Raw genomic sequence first — 18,714 nt, forward strand, 5'->3', positions numbered from 1 at the left:
TCAGTGAAATATAAAATAGGCAAATAACAGAAAATTAACAAAGCTAAAAGTCATGGCGTTTTTTTTGAAAATATTAATAATGATGATCTAGCAAGATTGATTTAGAAAAAAGAATATACAAATTACTTATATCAAATAAAAGAGGATGTCACTACAGATCCTATAAACATTAAAAAGAAAATAAAGGGTTAATTCTCATAACTCTATGCCAATACAGTTGAAAGCTTAAATGAAACAGACAAATTCCTTAAAAAGTACAATTTACCAAAAGTACCTTATGAAGAAACATAAAATCTGAAGAGTCTTACAGTGATTAAAGAAACTTAATTTGCAATCAAAAGCCTTCATGCAGTATATGCATGACTGAGACATTGTGTTGTACACCAGAGATTGACACGTTGTAATTGACTGAACTTTAATTAAAAAGAAAAGTCTTCATAAAAAAAAAAAATCAAATGTGGATGGCTTTACTGGTGAATGCTAGAAAACATTCAAGGAAGAAATAATTCCAATCTTGTGCAATATCTTAAAAAACAGATGATATCACTCATATGTGGAATCTAAAAAAAAAAAGACAAATGAACTTATATATAAAACAGAAACAGATTCAGACATAGAAAACAAACTTATGGATACTTGGGGGGAAGGGAGTGGAGAGGAATAAGCTGGGAGTTCAAGATTTGCAGATACTGACAGGTATATATAAAATAGATAAACAAGTTTATACTGTATAGCATAGGGAACTACATTCAATATCTTGTATAGCTTATGTGAAAAAGAATATGAAAATGAATATATGTATATTCATGTATGACTGAAGCAATGTGCTGTACACCAGAAATTGATACAACATTGTAAACTGGCTATACTTCGATTATAAAAAAGAAAAAAACCCCAAAAACAGATGAGTTGGAAACCAATCCAACTCCTTTTATGAGACCAGTGTAACCTTGATGCCAAAATCTAACAAAAACATTACAAAAAAGAAAATTATAGATCAATATCTCTCATGACCACAGGCACAAAATCCTTAATGATATGTTAGCAAATCAAATATAGAATTATATAAAAGAGGCAGTACATTCAAGTGGGGTTTATCCCAGGGATGCAAGATTAGTTCAACATTTGAGAATGATTGATGCGATTAACCACACTAACAGAATAAAGGAGAAAAAAGTCATTTGATCATATTAATAGAGGCAAAAGAAGAATTTGAAAAATTCAACATCCACTTCTTGATAATCGCCCCCAGACAACTAGAAATAGGAGGAATCTTGTTTGATTTTATAGAGAAAATCTGCGAAACATATTAGAGCAAAAATCATGTTTAATGGTGAAATATTGAGCGCTCTTCCCTTAACACCACAAAAAAAGACAAGGATGTTTGCACTCATCATTTGCATTCTGCACTATAGTGGAGATGCTAGCCAGTCTAATAAAGCAAGAAAGAGGGGTGAAAGCATAGAGACTGGAAAGGAAGAAGTAAAACTGACTTTATTTGCAACCCTAGGGAGTCTAAAAGACAAAAGAACAATAACCTATTAGAATCCCTCCCTCCAAAATCCAGCATCAAAAAACATAAGAGCCTTATAGAAATAAATTTACCAAAAGATTTGCAGACCTCTATATTAAAAAGTACAAAACGTTGCTGAGAGAAATTAGAGGAAACCTAAATAAATGGAGAGCTATATCATATATACAGATTAGAAGACTTACAATTTTTAAAATGTCATTTTCCTCCAAAATGTATCTGTAGATCTCTCATTACCCCAGTCAAAATCACAACATACTTTGTTTTTGTAAAAAAATCTTTTCAACAAATGGTGCTGGTTATTCTTATAGAATAGAGTAAATCTCACCCTAACTCATGTCATATATAGATATTATTTAAAATTGATCATATGCCTAAATGTAAAAATCATTAAAAGTAAAACTTCTAGAAAAAGTATAGGGAGAAATCTTGCAATGTGAGGTTAGGCAAAGATTTTTTAGACAGGACATAAAAAATACTAGCCTTAAAATAATAAAAATTGATAAACTGGACTTCACTGAAATTTAAAACTTCTGCCCTTCAAAAGATACCATTAAGAAAATGAAAATGTAAGCCACAGAGAATATTTACAGTACATAAATCTGAACAAGGACTTGTATCCAAAATATAAACAGAATTCATACAAATCAATAGTTTTGATTACAAAATTAAAAGTCTAGAATTGACACATCACAAAAGAAGATATGCTAATGATTAATAAGTATATGAACATATCATTGGTCATTAGGGAGATGCAAATTAAAGACAACATGAAAAATAATTTCATACCCTCTGAAATGGCTAATACTAAAAAGACTTAATACCATGTGTTGGAGTGGATGTGAAATAACTGGTACTCTAATACATTGTTGGTGGGAGTATAACATGGTATAATCAATTTGGAAACTAGTTTGGCAGTCTCTTGTAAAGTTTAAATGACCATGTACTATATATGACCTGGTAGTTCCACTCTTCCGTATTTTCTTAAGGATGTGAAAATATATCACACAAAGATCCAGAGGCTAATATTTAGAATAGCTTTTTTGTAAATCCCCAAACTGGAAATAAACCAGTGTACATGTACATGAATACATGAATAGATAAGCAAATTGTGGCACATTCATATGATGGAATACTACTGAAAGCAATATAAAGAAATGAAATACTGATAGATACAACATGGATGAGTCTCAAAAACATACTGAGCAAAAGAAACGAGCCACAAAAAAGTGCTTAACAGATGATACCATTTATATAAAGTTCTAGAATAGGCAACACTGTGTCGTAGTGATTAAAGTCAGATCCGTGGTTTTCTGGAGGTGAGGATGGGGGGGATTGATTACACAGAAGAGAATTTTCTAGGATAACAAATATTCTGTATCTCATTTGGGATGGTGGATACATGAATGTATACATTTGTCAAAATTCCTTAAACTGTTTGAAAATGTATGCTTTTGAGTGTATGCTTTAAAAATATATCTTAGTAAAGTGTCAGTGGGAATGTTTTGCTTCAGTCCACTACTCATAGTCTGGGAGTGGGTCAGCAGGTGTGACAGTGGGGAAAAGAACTGGATGTGGACTTGGGAGACAGAGGATAAGTTAGAACCTGTGGGACCAGTGCTCCTTTCTGTCATTCTGAGTAAGCATAGTGCCTGCAGAGGTGAATGGCTGTTTTTCAAATTTTGTACAAATTCCTCTAACGCAGAACCCTGCAGGGAATTCTGGGAAAGCAGGTTCCGGATTAACCAAGCTGACACAACACACCTTGGTAGCCATGAATCACTATAATTCTATTTTTAGAAGAGAAAAAAACCCAAGCCTTACAATTTCACCCACCAAAGGTTGAGAACACTGGGGGAAAAAAATCTAAAAGTGCCACAGTTTTCCAAAGGGTAAAATTTTCACCGATGTTGTTTGCTGTCAAATTAACTTTTCTTACCTCATTTGCACATATGAAGTTTATTCATAAAGACTGTGCATGGTACACTGAGCAGCAGTGTGTTTTCTAAAGTCTCGGAATTCACTACTCAGTTTTTTCCTCCCTCATTTTAGCTCCTTAGTGTTTACCATCCGGCTATTATTATGCAGGTCTTGTAAATATATATAATTACACATCAGGTTTGCATGTGGTCCAACAAGCCTCTTTCAGTGGGAGGGAGATATTTATAAGCACAGCTGCTGTTGTTACCATATTACTGTCAGGCCTCCCACCGAGGGATGAGGGAAAAATAGCAATAAAAACACACACCTCTCTTCATTATTTTTCTGGAGCTGCACAGTGAATTTGTGACCAGAAAGCCCAATTTTCTACCAGGTACAGATGCTAGATGTGACTGCTCTCAGGCAACGAGTGAGCCTCTCTGACACATGTGAGTGAACTGCTGGAGAGGCAAAATATTTATACTTATCCCGGTGTCCGGAAACGTTTACTCGTTATAAACTGCTTTCCCTCTACTTTTTCATTTTGCCTTTAACCTTGATAACTTCTTTGTTTATGAATACTTCTAAAATGTGAAAATTATTTTCTTTATTTCCTAATTCAGTTAATCACCAAATACCACGGATATGTATTCATTTTTCAATTTAACATTTACTAAACGTTTACTAGCTGCTGGAAAAGAAAGTGGGCACAGAGGATAGGAGGAGAAAAGATGAATTTAATGTGGCTACAGCTCTCCCCACCCCTCCCACCCCTCCCACCCCTCCATGCCTGTGGCTGCTGGCCTCCTCTATACCTCATGGCACCAAGTGTGGTTTGTTCTTGATGTAAGACTCACCAGGAAAGTTTCCTGTACCAATGAATCAATCTTCAGCCCTGCTGCATACATCTTAAGGCATTCCCCCCCTCCCCTTCTGTCCCTTGCTTCCTCTGTAACAGCTCCACCCACAAATTTATTTCTACTGCTCCCATCCAAATTCAATCTCACCTTATCCCCGTCACACTCCTACTCTCTTCCTCAGTGCATTCGGTTCAAGCCCGTCTCCCAGACTTTGCTCTGCTAGGGCTTTCTTCTCTTTCACATCCTCTCCAGGCATTCTGACAATTGTGTTTTTTTGGTGGGTGGGGAGGCAATTAGGTTTATTTATTTCTTTATCTAATGGAGGTACTGGGGATTGAACCCAGGACTTCATACATGCTAAGCTGGCACTCTACCACTTGAGCTATACTCTCCCCCTATTCTGACAGTTCTTTGTCCTATATATGAATTTCCAATGAGGAAACATTGTGTATTAATGGAATTACATTAATCTGTTTTTCTCACTCTGTTTCATGGTTGTATGTTTTCCTAACTAAATTGTTAATTAAAATTTATCTACTTTTTTATGCTATGAAACTGCTGGCAGGCCATTTAATTCATAGACATCTGCAATGTAGTGATTAGGAGCCCAGATTCTGGAACCTTATACTGGATTTATATCTCAGCTACTTGCTATCTGATCCCCGGCAAGATATTTAATTTCTCTGTGCCTCAGTGCCTTCATCTGGATAGAGTGGATTATAATTTTACCTCTCTTATAGGATTGATATGAAGATTAAGTGATAAAAATACTGGCAAAGTGCTTAGAAATGTGCCTACAACAAAGTAAATATTAGATTTTATTAGTAGTAGTAAGTAAATACTTATTAGTTGAAAACAGAGAAGCACATACACTACAATTAATAAAATACTTAAGAGCAAAAGGATACATTAGCAAGAATGATGACATGGAGAAGCTACTGATTCTGTATTTAGTCAAAAATATATAACCTTCAAAGCTTCTCCCTTTGTCTTACTGACCTATCAACCCCCTAATCCTGCTCAAACCGTATTCCCCACTGATGATGATCACATCTTCACGACTGACGTTGCTTGGAGAAAACACTCAGTCATGCTGGCCAGTCGTGGTTTAAATTCATGGGCTCTAATATTTAGTCCACCATTAGGGCCTCCTGGGCAATCCATGTTTTCCTAGTTTTCCCCTCTTTCCTTGCCCTCAGCCAAACATTTCATACCTTCTCTTGGCTTCCTAATCCTTTATCAGTTTCTCCCCTGTCCTGATTCCCAGTGGAAAAATGAGCTTCCTATTGTGGTAAACAGAAGAGAACTTCCACAGTTTCTCACCAATACATCCCCCCACCTTCCTGCCCCTGAACCTAAAAGACTCTGCCCTCCCTCCTATTACTGAGATAAGCAGTTAGTGCTCCTGTCTAAGATCAACCCCTTAAACTGTGCACCAGCTCTTGTTCCTCCTGAATACTTAAGAGCATCCTTCCAGCATTCCTCCTCCCTCTTGCCTGCATGGATACTATTTCCCTCTGTACTGGATCGGTCTCATTTATAGACAGACATGGCTATTTCTCTCATCTAGAATATCTTCTCTTCACCACCACTTCTTCCTCCAGCTATCAGTCCATTCCTTTGCGTCCTTACCACAAAATCCCTGAGTTGTCTATCGTCTCTATTTTCTTTTACCTTCTGAACGTAATCTGATCAGTCTGATGCTCCCACTACCCCACGAAAACTGTTCTTGCCAAGTTCACTAGTGACCTATAGGTAGTATTTGGTGTAACTGATCACTCTCGCTTGAAAACCTTTGTGGTTCTTTTTCTACCACATTGGCTCCTATTTTTCAATCTCACTTCTTCTTTCTTCTTGTAAAACTGACCTTTACAGAGAGACTGACTCAGGACCCAATCTTGAGAACCCTTATTCTCTACAGTTATACTATAATCTCCAGGTAATCTTGTCTAGCTCCATGGCTCTGAGTAGCATATATATCACTTAGGGTTTGACCAGGGAACCAGCATCCCCATGAGTGATTTGGAATAAGAGTTTACTATAGGTGTTAGGTCTTTTTGTGGTTGCTGGTGAAGAGGTTCCTTGGAAGGCTGTTGGCTCTGCATCTGGTATGTTTGAAGGTCATTGTAAATCAGTGAGGGCTGATAGTCTGGAAGAAAATCTGGACAAAAAGCTTGAGAGAGTGAAGGTGGCCCAGATCCAATGAGTCAGGGACAACTGGAATTCACCAGAACAAACTGGAACCTGCCTCCAACTTGGACAAACTGAAAGAAGATGGTGCCCTGTGCCAGGGAGTTGCCCTCTTGCTGGCTCAGGACTTGGAGAAGCTAAAGGAAGAAATTCAGTGCAAGTTAGAGGAATTGTGTGCCTGGGTGTGGCCCATGCCTTCAGATGCACGGGCAGATCAGCAACAGCATGTGCAAGCTCATAGCAGTGCCTGGTGTGCCAGCCTTCAGAGCTTAGGGCCAGCTGGTACACTTCTACCTTCCAGATTTTACACATACATCTCATGTGGTCAACCCTAGCACAGAATTCACTCTAAAAAGGTTTTGGCTTATAGTAAGCATTCAGTGAGTATTGTTGAATGAATAAATGAATGAATGAAACAGCCATATCAGTAAATAAATTGAGCTTCTGATTTAGTTGAAAAATCTTTGGTAATGACTGAGTCCTTGGAATGGCATAGAAAGAGATTAATTCAACATTGTGGGGAGATAGTGAGGAGAGAGAGGAAACTATGATAGCACAGAGATGCCAAACTTGTCTTAAATTAAAGAAGAAAGGAAAATAGAAGAAAATCATAAAAATCAGGAAGTAATAATTTCTTGATTTGCATTGTGCAATTTAAAAATTGATGATAGTTTTTCCTTGCCTCTGCCTAGAAAAGAAAAGCAGTCCAAAGAAAAGTTAGCATAGAGAAATGAAAACAGAGGAAAGGACAAAAATTTGGGGAAAGCAAAAGGAAGACAAATGGCTTTAATGAATGCCACTGCTTGGCTATGATTAGGAACCACAAATGCTAATGTCACCTATTTACATAGATTCTAACACTGCTTATCTGTTTGCTGAGAAGAGAAATTAGCTTATACTAGAAAATATGAAACTGAATAAAGCCCTAAATATTTATAGCCTGAAGAATAAAACTGAGGAGAAAAGCTTATTTGTGGAATTTAAATATTTAATGCATTGCATTTGAAAAGATATTCTGTACCACAGTCCTGACAGAAACAGATAAAATAAACTAAAAAGCATGCTCACTCCCTCTATATGAGATATGCGTCCCAGACAATTAATCACAAGACTAAGGTGGCTTTTAAAGTTCCACTCATTCACTTCCTCCTTTATTCATTTATTTGCCAAAGATGAATTCATGGCTTTCCATCTGCCAGACACGGCAAAAGGCACTGTGTTTAAGAACTTATCAGATATGATCCTCGACTTGTGAGCTTAGAGACTACCACAGTAGCAGATGCAAAGAACTAACCAGATACATAAATAATTGCAAACTGTGACAAGAGATAAAAAGGGAAAATGTAAGATGTTATGAGCTATTAAAACTGGGAGACTTAATTTAGAGAAGCCTGTTCTGGGTCCAATTTACAATAAGAGCAGAAGGATCAGTAGGGCTTAACTAAGCAATGAATGGGAAGGGTTTAAGTTTGGGGTAAAGGAACAAAAAATCTAAAGCAGGAAGAAAAGGCTTGGTGCATTTAGAACTGAAATCAGTCCAGAATGTTTGGGAAAGAATGTTTCTGAAGAGAAAGGCAGCGGTCAGGCTCTGTATGCCATTGTAGTCCTTGTTAAAGGATTTAGGAATTCATATTTGGTACTTCAAATATCAACACTTTTATGTGGAGTTGAAAAAATACTATCAGAAAATTTTACACAAAGAGACAAGAATATTTGCAAATGTTTTATTGCCAGAATCTAGGGAGAGAGACTTTGTAAACGATATCACCAATAGATAATTGTAGCTATCCTAGTATCACATGCAAATTCTGGGATTAGCATTTAAGTGCAAGTTGTTTGAGAGCTAATTCCAAGAAGCATGGTAGGGACATGGTGAATGAAATGAATCAAACAAAGAGCGGAAGCTGTCATGGATTTGTTACTGAACCAACTTGGGTCAGATCCATGTGTGCAGTAAAGCCAATCTACTGACGCTGGGCTGTGGTGAAGGAAAGTGTAGTGTTTATTGTAAAAGTGCCAATACAAGAAGAAAGGGTGGCTCATGCTCTAAAGCCCCCGAACTCCCTGAAGGATTTCAACAAAGCATTTTTAAAGGCCAGGTGATGGACGGTGGTCTCAAGGTGTGATCAGCTCCCGTGCAATTTTCTGATTTGTTGGTGTTGAGGTAACAGGACGGTTAACATTATCAATTCTTAGGTGCCCGTAGGTCTGGGGGCTTATGATCATCAAGTAGTTAATTTCCTCCATTTGATGGTGGTTTTAGCATCTGTAAAACAACTCAGGAAGTGTGCATCAGATACTATTATCTAGGTACTTCAGAGAGGAGCCACAGCAGAGGATATGGGGGAGGGATCTGTCCCGGGAAGGCCGCATAGGGTCCTACTTGGTCACAGGCTGAATAGTGATCCCCACAATATCCACAGTCTAATCCAGGGAACCTGTGGATGTTACCTTATATGGTAAAGATGTCTTTACAGATGTGATTAAGGCAAGATTCTTTGATGTGGACAGATTATCCTAGATTATCCAGGTGAGCCCTAAATGTTGCTGCAAATGTCCTTGTAAGAAGGAACCAGAGGGAGATTTGACTACAGAAGAGTAGGCTTCTGTGACAACAGAAGCAGAGATTAGAGTGAAGCACTTTGATAATAGAGGAAGTGGCCACTAAGAAGTGAAAAAGGCAAGAAACAGATTATCCTTAGAGCCTCCAGAGAGTGTGTGACTCTGCCAACATGAGTTTTGACCCACTGAAACCCATTTTGGACTTGTCATCTCCAGAACTGTAAGATAATACATTTGTGTTGTCTTAAGCCACTATGGTTACGATTTGTTACAGCGGCAATAGGAAACTAATACAGAAGCAGATACAGAAGGATAGACATTAATAGGCAGATTATTCTGTAGGCAACTAGGGCTTAACGCTACAAATGATCTCTGGGAAACTATGAAAAATACCCCTCAGAGTTGTCACAGCCCAGTAGCCAGGAAGCTGGAATGATCATCAACCTACGTCCATTCATGACTCATTGAGTGTGGATTTCAAAGGTGTAACTGCCTGGCACATCTAGACTTCATCTAGTGTGCTAATCACACACGCGTCTGAAGCCAGAGAAAGCCTTCAGACAGAAAGTGGCATATGCTTGCAGTAGGAGACCACTGGCATGTGTGGAAATGCTGAGGGATGATGGCACTGACAATGTCTGCAATAGTCCACCCCTTATAGCTTAAGCTACTCATGCTCATGTTAAGTTCTCTCTGTTCTTTCATTGATTTTTCAAATAAATCACAATTTCTTTTTTTTAAATCTCAAAACAGAGAGGACAGTGACACAAACCACAGTTCTTAGCCCCGCCTTCTGTAGTTGTTTCAAGGACCGTATTTGACGTTTATTTTGTCCCTCCTCTATTACTCATTCTAGATCTCTCTACCCTCAGGCAGCAATTCTGTGGGTCTGGAGTTTTTTGGCCTAGTGGGTAGTTAAGATCTTCACCAGTAAGGGATTTAAACCTTGTTTGCTGTGCCCTCATCAGGCTGTGAGGGCTGCAATTGCCATTGCCTATTCTTGCCTACTATCAGGTATGGACATTACTAATGAAGACCCAAAGAGTCCCCTTGGTTATGACAATTTCCTCCCTACTCTCATTGTGTAGAAACAACCTTACCTTCTTACGATGATCAGAGATAGATAATTACCCCTAACAATGTAGTAACTCCCTTTTCTGTTCGATGATCTGTAGCCATATAAAATAGAGGGGCATCTGTAGCTTTAGATTTTGTGAAGTCCTCACTGTGTCTGCAGGTAGAAGCATTTGGTCACCTAGAAAGCCCAATTTTCCCAAGTGGGACCTCAAGAATGATGCTGAGGGAGGTCACTTCTAACTTTTGGATTCCAGACCCATATATTGCAGCTGTCAGCAGTACTACACCATATAATAGTTGCTTCAAAGTACATACTTCATGTTAAGGAAAAATTCCCAAATATACAAGGCGTCATCCCCAAACTGATGCCTTAAATGCAACTTTGAGAGTTCATTGCAATGTTTTATTAGTCTGGAAACTTCCAAGTGAATCAGTACCTAGTAGGACTGGTAGATTCCAGAGTTAGGTGCACATTGCCACACCTCTTATATAATAAAGTAGTTCTCCTCATCCAAGTCAACATGCTATGGGATCCTGTTTGATAAATCAGACACTCCATGAGGCTTTGAATAGTGGTATTATTTAAGCCAATGCAGAAAGAAAGGCAAATCTACATTCAGAACACACATAGTCTCAGTAAGGACAAATTGTCCCCTTCAGAGCAAAAGCAACTCAAAATAATCCATTGCCTCCCAATGACTGGTTAGGCTCCATATGTGACAGAACCATACTGAGTTTTCGTATCACCCTCTGTTGACAGTTGATAGGTTGGACTTTTAGCACCGACAGTCACTTACTAATCCTTGCTGAGAAGGAGCCTTATTGTTGGGCCCATGGTTAGCTTCCACACCTGCCATCACATCTATCCCATTTGTGGGCCCTTTGTGAAAGCACTGGGGTAGATTAGGACAGAGGCTGGCTGACATCCCCGAGGCAAATCATAGTATGCATTCTTACTCCATGGTAGATGTCCTCTGGTGAATTTTGTTATGAGATTCAAAGCTGCACACACTTTGTCTCCACTCACATAAGTATGTGTACATGCCTCATCTGTAGATTTCCTCGTCTCCGATCTCCCAGACTTGTTTCTTCCTGTCTCCTGACAAACCTCAAAAAACCATGCGTCACTGCCAAATTGTCCATGTATATCCTTACCTCTGACTACTTCTCCCTTGGTATCCAGTTGATGACCAAGTGTGCTGCTGAAAGCTTGGCCACTGAGGAAAGAATTTCCCCTGATCATTGTTTTCTAGGGCCACCATTGAGAGGAGCTGGAGCATGGCAGCAGTTAATTTCAGCTGGCACCAACACACTAAGTCAGCCAATCAGTAAAGTATGCCTGAGTTTCTTCCTCCTCCATCAGCCAGTCTTTGGGATTCCTCTCCAACCCATACCCCACCATGAGGTCCTAGTTATGAGATGAGAGAAAGGCATAAGTGCAGCAAGATTAGGTTACACGGGAGTCTGGTCCACATGTTGTGTCACTTACAGTGCCAGTGGACCTGAGTGTGTGCAGTGGTGAATCTGCCATTTCCATTATGTCATGGACTGCTGTTATGTCCACCCAGTCTTATGACTAGATGGGTCTGACAATATCAGCTCAAAAGAGGAAGCCCTTGTCACATTTAGTGTTCTGTAGTCAGACACTTATTTTCCCTAGGACCCGGAAGCATGCCAGAATCTGCTTTTCAAACAACTCATAGTTCTTTACTGCAAAAGGCATGGTCTAGGATTCTAAGCTATGAGCACCTTACCAGGGCCTGCTAGAAACTCCACACAGCATCTTAACGTGGATACCTCTAGCACAATTGGATCTATCACATCATAAGATACAAGCCACAGAGTGTAGCAGTGGGGTCCATGTTGTCAACTGGCTGTAAGAAATCTAATTCCAGATTCTCATTTTAAGAGATTGCTGCCTAACATCACTTGCAAATTGAGAAACTGACTCTGAGACTAAGATGGTTTGAATAAAAGTAGTACCTGAGATGTCATTCTAGGAAGCACTGGTAAAGGAAGGAATAAGTAAAACCAATAAGAGAAAAAAACTCAGTACAACCTGTGTTAATGAGCAGGTTATTGCTGTCAGTAATGGTGCTCACCCCGCCGGTAGCCTCCAGGAGAACATGCCTTAGCTGCCCTCTGTCTCTACTCAGTGGTCATTGGGGTAGATTAACTAAAGTACCAGGAATGGAGGCAATATCATCTGATCAATACTACCACTGCTGGGTGCTCAGACTGACAAGAGTAGAAGCCAATACCTTCTGGCAGAACCAGCCAGCTACATTTTGGAAGGTTGATTACATTGAATACTTCCCATCATGTAGGGTATGGTGTTTTGTCCTTCCAGGAATAAACACATTTTCTTTTTTTTTTTTTTTTTAATTTTTAAAAAAATTTAGTGGCTTTTTTTTTTTTTTTTTTTTTTTTTTTTGTAATAGAGGTACTGGAGATTGAACCCAGGACTGTACTTGCTAAGCATGCACTCTACCACTGAGCTATGCCCAAGCCCTCCACATTTTCTTGACATGGATTTGTCTTTTCTTCCTCCAGTGCTTCTGTGTTCCTGTCACACAGAAACAGTTGGCATGGGAGAGTAACAATAAACTGCTAAGATTCAGTTCTGGAGGAAGCTGAGATGCAAGTGTTCTGAGAGGTTGGGGACCTGTTGTATAGCATGTGGTATATGTCTTAAACAAACAGCTAGTACATGGTGCCACCTCCATATATACAGAGATTATATACAGAGAGTGTATACAGGTATGTCAAACAAAGTAAAGAGGTGCAAGTAGCCATATCTCACCATGATAACTTAAAATCTGCTAGAATTTTTGCTTCCTTTTTCCATGACCTTGAGTTCTGGATTTGGACATCCTACTCCTCAAGCTAGAACTTCTTCCACTAGAAAAAACAGTCATGGTTCCAACAAATTAGATGAGGCTTCCTCCTGGACATTTGAGACTCCTTATGCCAATAGGAGTCCAACTTTCAGGGTGATTAATCCTAATAACTAGATGCAAATTGGTTTATTGCTAAACAGTGGGTGAAAGACAATTTTTAGCATCCACGGGATTCACTGAAATGTCTCTTATTATTCTTTTGCCCCAGAGTTGCAGTCACTGTGAAATAGTGGTAACCATAAAAGATAACATTACCAAAGACACATATCCTGCAGAGGTAAAGATTTGGGTCACCCTACTAGGGAAAGAATCTCATGCAGCCAAAGTGCTGGTGAAAGTAAGAGGAATCGCAGATAAGTGTTGGGAAAAAGAGTTCGTGTTACCAAGTTTGTTGTCATGAAAGTGATAGAATTGTGGGCCGTAACACCTATGTGTTTGGCTACTTAATTATTTATTTTATGCTTTCTTTACTCATTACCTTATATGAAGAATATCAGTTGTATCTAATGTTCTAGGATTCACATGGAGTTATAACCAAGTTAATAACACTCTGCAGTTATACATTAACTGGTAGGACTTTGTGAATTTCTTGTGTTAATGTTTTTCACCAGCAAAGGATTGGAGTGGATGTTAAGGAGGAAAGAGTTGTACTGAATATCTTCTGTTTCCTCCTCCAAATCTGCTCCCTGTCCTTCTTTCTCTCCAGCAGGGCTGACCTGTACGGACATGAATAGACTTCAATGTTCTCATCATTATACATGTTTTCTCCTTTCAGATTGCTTTATTTCATTAACCTCTCTTCTCAGTTCTTTCGACTTGTGGTGGTAAGCTTTGTGTTACTGGTCTGCCTTTCTTGGTCCCCTTGTACAAACACATTTGTAAACAATGTCTTTATAATGAACTCTCCTTAAGTTATTGTATTTCAAGTATATTGGCAATTTCTTGTGGGGACACTAATAAAGATGGTGAGTGGTTTTGGATGTGTTGAATCTGAAGGTTCTGGAGATTTATATTGATGAAATTTTCAAAGAGATGGAAAAGGTCTAGACTGGTGACACACATGTGGAAAATCATTAGCAGATAAATAGAAGAGGAGATCACCCACGTGGAGCACCAGGCTGATGGTAGACTCCTGGGACACAGACACTGAGGTGGCAGGCGTAGGATGGGGAATCTCACAAAGGAGGGGAAGATGGCACAGGCATCAAATTAATAAAAGAAGCAGGAATATACAGCATAGTGGGAATAAATTGAGCAGGGGAAGTTTCTAAAAGGAGAACGTCATCAGTGTCAAGATGCAGCTTCTACTTCTCCTAGTAAGATGCTAATTTAAAAAGTGTGATTGTATGTGACGACTACAAAGTCAAAATTATGGAGGAAATTGAAAAGTCACTAAAGATCCAGGAATGCTGTAGGGGAGAAATATACCGAAGTGAGTTGAGAAATGGGTTGGAAAAAAAGTAGAGCCACTTTTAAAAAAGATACTTGTAAAGGAAGGAAGAAGAGTAACCAGACACAGTAAGATGGCATAAAGTCTTGGAAGAGATGATGCTTTTGGGGATAAGGAGTACATCAGTATGTTTTTGGCCTTGAGAATACAATAGAAAGGGAGAGAATCAAGTTACATGAGAGAGCTCAGGGCAAAGGAAGTGATGGTCCAGAATATGGTAAGAGAAAGCCAAGGGAGCATGAAGAAAAGTTGAATTATTATTTTAACAAATTTGCAACAGATACAATAAGATCTTTTTAACTTCTATGAAACCTATGTACAGTGAAAGTATTATGCTTAATGTTGATGACTCTGAAAGCACGTCTATATTAATTAGATCAACAAACTTAAACTAACCTTAATACCAGATATTAACTTAATATTGAATATTTTTCAGTTCATGTGAACCTGAAAGTCATTTTGGCCAGGTTTTACTTTAGAAATGTTTAATTCATAAATGCTTACTTCTAAGTCAATTAAATAGAGCTCTTTTATAAATTTAATTTTGATAATATTTTTTAGAAGTAGAGACATCTCATATCTATAACATGTAAACAGACAAAACTAGAGATCTCATAGCTCCAATTCAAAGCTTAGTTCTGAATGAGGTATTACAATATCCATTTACTGGTTTATGAATGACAGTTGGAAAAAATTGAATCAGCTTTTTCAAATCACTAAGGCTTACTATTTATGGAAAAGACTTTTAAGATTTGAACTTGATTAGAAGGAGAAACTCCTCTGCTTCTGGACCTTTAAGTCAGGCGCAGATTTGGATGTAGATTGATTTCTAGGTAGAAGGGCAGAGCACTGAAAGTTCACTTTATGGTTTTGATTTTCTTACTAAGTTTCCGTTGTGAGTAAAAAGTGGGCTGGAAAGAAAACAAAGTAAGAAACAGATATGGGAGGACATGGGAGGTAGCACTGACCACAGGCAAATAAAAGGATAGGTAGCACTGAGGGCCCAGGTGGTGTTAGAAGACATGAATTTATGGAGGCCATTATCTATATATTTGTGTTTTCTCTAGCAAACCTCATATTTCCTCATTATAAGAGAAAAAAGGCAATAGGTAACACTGATCCAGCTGCAAAGTATTAGGAAAGAGTAATACTCTTTTTTTCCTTCCTCTCTTTCTCCTTTTTTTCCCTCCTTACCCATTTCCTTTATTCCCTTTCCAGCTTTTCTTGCCACTTTTATACCCTCCTTCCCTTTTTCATTCCTTTCTTCCCTCTTTTGTTCTTTTCTTTTTTCCTCTAACATTGATGGTGCACTTTTGTGTATTGATATTGTGAAAGCTGTAGAAGATGCATTTTACAATGTATTTGTAGTGAAAAGTTCCAAGAAGTTGGCAGTGTCAACAGATTAATAATGGTTATTAATCTTTGCACAGTACCAAGTGGGAAGGTAAGAGTGTTTGCTTGCACATTTTGAGCTTTTGTTAGTTTTGTCCTTTTGGGAGTACAGGGAGTCAGGTGTGGATTATTCTGAACATTTTATCTTTAATATGTTTTGGTAAGCCTTCCAAACCCAACAGCACTTCTAGTTCTCCACTCTGGGACACTTGACAACTTATGAAACCCCAGGACACTGATACCGCTAGAACTACTGGGAGCCAGTGCTCTTTCTTCTGGTTTATCACATCGCCACCTTCCTCAACCAACACTGCCCTACTGACACGTTGATAACGTACATGTAAACGCTGGTCTCCTCCTTGAGGTCTGTGGCCTCTCGTAGGCTTGCTTTCCCCAATGTTTTTGATTACATTTGTGAACAAAAATAATAATAATAAACAGAAACTTCAATTAAATAGAGTTGAGAGCAGAAAGGGAAACTCTCAGGCCCTGCAGTGATAGCAGAGCCCAACAGGAAAAAAAAAAGATTCCTCTTTTTTCCTGTCAACGACTCATCCAATGAAAATTCATGGACTCTTTGTTTACTGTAGCCCACCCAACTTTTTCTTCCTCTATGAACGTATTCTCCTTTAGTTGCTGTGTGGAAACTTGCACACGGCTCATCGGGGCTGCAGACCCCAAATGGCAATTCCCTGCTGATCCCGAATAAAGTCATCTTTGCTGGAGAAATATCTAGCATCTATTTGTTTCAGGTTAAAACATTTATATATACTTGGAAATGTGTTTCGAATTGATCACTCTCCTCCCCTAGTCAAGGGACAACAGAAAACTTGGCATCCTATCTTCTCACTCAACCTCTGTCCTGGATACCTTGGTGTAATTAAGGAAAAGAAGAAAAGAAAACAAAACAAATAAACAGAAATTCCATCTGAACAGATAGAAAAATACTTTTTATTAGAATACATCATGAGGAAACTCTATTAAGGTTTGTAGCCAGAGAACTAGAACTTGGAGAGAGGGAGGGGGTGAGAAAGAAGACAGGAAGACAAATTTGATTCATGTACATGTCATCCAATTCTTTTAAGTATGGAATTGAGGATGAAAACAATAGGAAAGAAACCTCCTTTCTAAAAACTTTGGGGTTACACGTGTTTTTCACAACTTGGCTCAGAGATCAATGGTGGCAGACACAGAGAGATGAGGTTACATATTCTTGACCTTCAGATTTTCCTCTTCCAGCCCATTTAGAATGTATCTTGTGACTCTACCAGATTTTTTTCCTATTGTAAAGTTGAAAATGAAATGATCATTAGTGAAACATTTCATCTACCTTTCACAAAGTTAAATTGTTGAAAAAGTAATTTCTGGTACAATAATCTAAGGGTAAGGGATGACTTTCAGTGATTTGAAAGTATAGATGACCAAATCCTTTAATTGTTAAAAAACAAACTGGTATAGGAAGTTGCAAAATTGACCCTCTTCATGGCCCAAATTTTATGGCTAATTCCTCGGTTCTGTTTCTCACTGATTTGGTTACCTGGCAAATGAACAATGTTTCAAGGAAAAAGGATCAGGTAATTGTCCCTTACTGTACCTGTTTTTGGCCATGGTCTCCCACCCCTTGAGTTAAATGATTTCAAAGACATCTTTAAACTAAAGAAGAGACTATCCCTGGGGGCTGGACAGTGGCAGCATCCTTTTATCTGAGAGAAAATAGCACTTACATTGTCAGAATCCTTTCTTTTTCCTCCTCTCCCTCTCGTTAACTGAAATGTTTAGATAGTTAAAGCCAAGAACTGAGTGTGTTTTTCCAGTGAAATGACAGATCTCCATAATCTGTATTTTGTTTTTGTTTCCACCTGACCAAAGTGAGAGCCATTACGGAGGTGGACAAGGCAACAATTAGGGAGTGTTATTATTAAAAAATACTTGAAAAATTATCATTTTCCTCATTGTTTTACTGTAACTGCATATGGTTTTCTTTGTCAAAGTAGAATATGTATTTAAATTGTGTTGGCAGATACATACTGAGCCTTGTTTATGGGTTTATGCTGCTTTAGAGAAGGCTGGCTGGGGAAAAAATCTAAAGCACAAACAACAGGAATCTGTTCATAATCCTATTCCTATTGGGCATTTTAAAAAATATTAAAAAAATTTTTTTAAGGAAATAGCTGCAAAGCCACATAAATCAATAGTAGCAAATAGAAGAGGAACTGTTTGGATGTGCTGCCAGCACAGAGTGTTCAGGCAGTAAATGTGATGTAATTGATTCATGCAGCCCTTGCTGCTTTCTAGCATCTTTATGTATATTTATACATTTATATGTGAATAACAATCAAGCAAACTAGTGACACTGGCAAGTTCCTCACTTTATTTTCGTGTGTTGGTTTCTGTCCCATGCCCTCATTTTTTGGTTTGTGTCTGTGTATTAGATACTATATAAGCTGCCACACCTGTTTGTCAATTCTCTCTAACAACCTTTTCTTTCTGTGAGAAGGCAAGATCGTTCTGGATACTTGATTCCTTGCAGATGCCCAGAATTCCATCCCAGGCCCCCTGTCTCGGTGATGAATGATTTTTGTTTCAATTTGTTAAAATATAGCTTTGGGAGGTGACTGGTTTCAGGAAAGACATCTCAGGGAATCACTCAATGTTTGGATATTCTACTTTCAGTAACTTTACAAATGCAAAACATAAACAATTAGTGACATCACATAATTTCAAAATTCTCTTCGTGAAGATATTCAGGAATAGTATAAAACATCAAGAGATTTTCTAATATTTATCAAACATTGTTACTCTCTTGACTGGGAGGGTAAGGGAGTTTTTGGA

This window comes from Camelus bactrianus, chromosome 2 (genome assembly GCF_048773025.1).
Source record: "Camelus bactrianus isolate YW-2024 breed Bactrian camel chromosome 2, ASM4877302v1, whole genome shotgun sequence".
Classification (NCBI taxonomy): Eukaryota; Metazoa; Chordata; class Mammalia; order Artiodactyla; family Camelidae; genus Camelus; species Camelus bactrianus.